Raw genomic sequence first — 4,517 nt, forward strand, 5'->3', positions numbered from 1 at the left:
TTTGGTTAACAAAAAAAAAAAAAAAAATCCCATCGATAACATTTTTTTCTTTGTCGGCAACCCATCGATAACTTTGATTTGCCATCTTGTCCATATACTTGATTTTATACATAGTTATTAGTTAATAAATTATACAACATATGTTTTGAGAATAGTAATAGGTGAAAAGAAAACAATTAATTGTTCTGCCTATAGTTTATTTCAATATTTGTTTCTTTCTAGGACATATAGTTTTATTTGGTTGTTGTTAATTTCTACGACATCTATATTATAATTTTTGAAGTACATTTTGTGTTATGCCCTTGAAATTTTGGTTATTTAATTTATTTTATTTACAACATTTAATATTTAATAAACAGATACAACATAAATATAAATTATAATAAAATTTATATGTCCGCGGTGTACCGCCGGGTTAAAATGTAGTATATTTGAATATCAGTAACATTTGCACGTATTATTAAGCCATCTCTTAAAAAGTACGTCGGCTTTTGGTAATAACTAGTATGACTAGTATGATATAACGATATTGGTTTTAGCACATTCTGTTTCGTGTTACGTACGCTTCAAACAAACATGAAAGTACGAAACAGTTTTTTTTAATAATGAGTCGTCCCAAAAGAGAAGATCTCATAATCAGTCGGAGAAAGGAACACAGTTAATGTGTTTTATCGAGTATTGAGTCACACAATCTATACACTTGATTCCATCTTTCATCGAAAAACATATAAACAAATAAAAAAGGTAACAATATGTTGATTCAGTGACGACCTCTTCCACCAATGCGTCTCGCCAACTCCATGTCCCTGCGCATGATTGTTATTCGCCTTGCATGAATCGCATACAGTTGTGTGTCTTCAAAAAGACCCACGAGGTAAGCTTCCGCCGCCTCTTGCAACGCCAATATTGCGTGGCTCTGAAAAGTGAAACCTGAAATCCGGCTATAGAAATAACAAGATATAAGCTAATCTTTTTTGAACTCAAATAACCAACTTTACCCCAAAAAAAGAAACCCAAATACTCATGGAGCCAAATATTCATTGAGCAGTTAGGATCGAGTATGAGATTATATATATATATTAGGGATAAAATATCTCACATTGGAAGTTGAGTAGGATCTTAAGTGGTATATATAAGATATGGGTCTCTCCACTCATCGCCAATTGGTTTTGAGTTGGAAGCCCACAATCTAATATGGTATCAGAGCCCGGTCCGCACATGTTCAACCCAATTCACAATCGGCCCGGCCCAATAGTTGGCCCGCCGATTCATGCCCGAACATACCGAGACTGATGCTTAGAAGAATCATCATCTCGAGGGGCGTATTAGAGATAAAATATCCCACATTGGAAGTTGAGTAGGATCTTAAGTGGTATATATAAGATATGGGCATCTCCACTTATTGCCAATTGGTTTTTAGTTGGAAGCCCACAATCTAATATATCCTGATTTTTTGAGCGATTTGACGAACAAGACTCTGGAAACGCACTTTAGGGATTAATAGTTTGGTACTTCGTTGGTATTTGCGAATTTCCCTAAAAAAATCAACATTGTTTAATATCTTCATAGTTATAAAATTCTGTTAAAGAAGATAAAGAACATAATGAACATAATGAAGATAAAGAAACAAGAATCACCTAAGACAAGGAGACTCAACAGGTTCGGGTACTTCGTGATCATCCGCAGCCACCTGGGCAGCATCAACGTCAGAAATTTCGACAGCAGCTCCATTCACCGAATCGTTTGCAGCAGCACCACCGTTAGCAGCCGTATCGGCAGCATCACCATCTTCCGAATCATTAAGATCGTTTGCCTTATCTGCAGCATCGTCGATATTAGCACCGTCCACAGAATCGTTTGCATCACCATCGACAGCACCACCGTCAGGAGCCATATCGCCAGCAGCACCGTCTTCAAAACTACCAAGATCGTTTGCCTCATCGTTGATTGGTGACTGTAATTATTAAAATCCAAAAAACAGAGGATCATAACCAATCAACACATTCTCATACTTATTTGGAACCCTAATGAAAACAAAAACAACTATGTAATTAAAATTTAAAGAAATCAAACCTCGACATCTACTCCTCCAAGTGGAGCTCTTCGGGGTTGTTGTTTCTTCCGAGCCATATTTACGTATCTCCGAGCAAGTATCGGCGATTCTCCAAGAAAGAGTATCTGTCAACAAGAAAGAACTACAAGAGAGGATTTTTGGTAACCCGTAAACGTGAAACTCGATATTGAACTCTGAGTTTTTCAATATAGATACGTTATTGTGTTTAAGCGGGTAAGGAGAGATAGAACGTGAGACGTCCGATTTTAGAAAATTGTACAGTTAGATGCAAGAGAGAATGATGACGTGGCCATCACCGGAACTAACTATGGATGACAAGGTTTAGTATCATGAAATTGGCCTAAACCGTTTAGTATCCAAAAGAAAGAGAACTTTGGTTCATTAAAACAGATCGGATCATCATTGAATGTCTCTAGTATCTCAAAGCTATTAATTACCACTTTTTCTTTAAAAGTGACTTATAATTAGGAGGGCAAAAAGAGAATAATTAGGAGGGCAAAACATAAGCTAGCAGGGGCACACACCCCTCTCCACAAAACATATTTGATTGTTAACCTTTCATTAAATTTTGAGAACACATGACGAACAATTCTTAGTGATAAGAATATTTTAAAAATTAATTTAAAGATTCGGGTCACGGAGATTAATTAGAACTTTAGAGAGTTTCAAAGTGTAGAACTTCATGGATCATGGTTATTGTGAAAGTGAGATGTTTTGACGGCTTATAAACCATAATTATTGGTTTCGTAGTCTCTCTTTAGCTTTTCTTATTCGAAAACTTTTTCATTATGGATTTGTAGCCATTGTAGAACTATAATGTAAAGCTTAAAGTCCCAACTTTTCAAATATAACATTTCTTAGTTTTTCCTAAGAAAACACAAAATCAGCTTTACTCAGCCTTTAATACACAACTATGTGCAGGGTAAAATAATTTTACTATAATTTCTAATTACAAATCTATTGTACTTATGATCAAATTATTATTTGAAATCTAAAATCTGCTTGTGTATTCTATATTTTTCAGTTTATTTGAATATATAATTTATTGTATAATAGTTAGGATTTAACCCGTGAAAATTATAATATTATCAATCTTATATCGTCATATCATATGAACCAAGAGTTATTAGAATTCTATACAACCAAAATTTAGAATTAATAAATAGTTATAGTAACATAAACGAATAGCAAATGAGTGTAAAAATGATAGTAAGATTTAGGTATACGTCGGTATCAATCAAAGAGGCTCGTAATAAACAAACTCTCATCTATCACCATGATCATGGTGATAGATTTAGGCAACATCATGATGTTGTATGTTGTGCCGCTCGGCCTAGAGTTCAAGCCTGCAGGGAAATTTGCTCTAAATGGGTGAAGCTTAGCTTGCTTACTAATAAGTAAGAACTGTTCTAGAGGTGTGAGAGTTCATGTTTACAAGAAAACTATAATATTCGGTGAAAGAGTTCAGTTTACAAGAAATTAGAATCAATATTTGTAACAACAATTTATCCCCAAAATATAGTATACTGTAGTTACAAGCAACTGGTTATAATTAAGCGGTTGAAGTAAACATAGACAATGAGCCAAAACTCATGGCAAACCTCAGTCAACGACTTGCTTCCACATCAGTAAATTTTTTATAAAAAGATTTGCATACATCGTTAGTGCCCTCAACTCTTGCTTGCAAATATATATGAAATATTTAAAATCACATCAAGTATGGTAAGAAAACAAAAAGTTTAATAGATTTGCTCCTTTGATTTGGTTTACGGACAAATAACACATAATATCGACCTTAATTAACTATAAACAAACCTAATTGTGTCATCATTTTATAAACGGATTATATATTTCTATTTCCTCCTCGGAATCAAATCTCAAAAGTTGTATACTTTTATTAATGGAAAAAAGAGTTTATTGATGCAATTATTGTATGCTTTAGGACAGTTTTACAAATAATTAAGTTGGAATAGATGTATATAAAATTCAAGTCCTCGACCAAATCATCATGATGAGGGAGAAGAAAGTCATGGTATATAACAGAAAAAAAATCATATAAGAATTACTTGAATGATCCGATTATTCCGATATACTATAATAAACATATCTGCGATTATATTCTTTTTTTTTTTCTTTTTTTGGCCATTTATATAGGTTTGACGTTGATTTTAGGTTCTTCTCTATTTTTGCTTCTACATTGAACTCTGTTTTTGAGCAAAGTAGTGATCACTGATCAATATTAATAAATTATGACTGTTTACTTTCTCGGTACCGAGTATAATTTTATTTAACAAGAAAGTTAAAGAACATATCTTCCTTCATTTCAGAAGAATCGAACCATTATACAAAAGTAAACTATATAGTATAATATCGAATCATCGTACAACTCAATATAAAAGCATAAGGTTTTCAGTTTTCACTGTAAAAAAAAAAAAAAAAAAAA

The 4,517-nt window shown here is 33.1% G+C and overlaps 1 pseudogene; it reads right to left on the minus strand.

Annotated features, from left to right (window-relative positions):
- On the minus strand, positions 1,201-1,309 carry LOC109131435 (annotated as a pseudogene).

This window comes from Camelina sativa, chromosome 3 (genome assembly GCF_000633955.1).
Source record: "Camelina sativa cultivar DH55 chromosome 3, Cs, whole genome shotgun sequence".
NCBI lineage: Eukaryota > Viridiplantae > Streptophyta > Magnoliopsida > Brassicales > Brassicaceae > Camelina > Camelina sativa.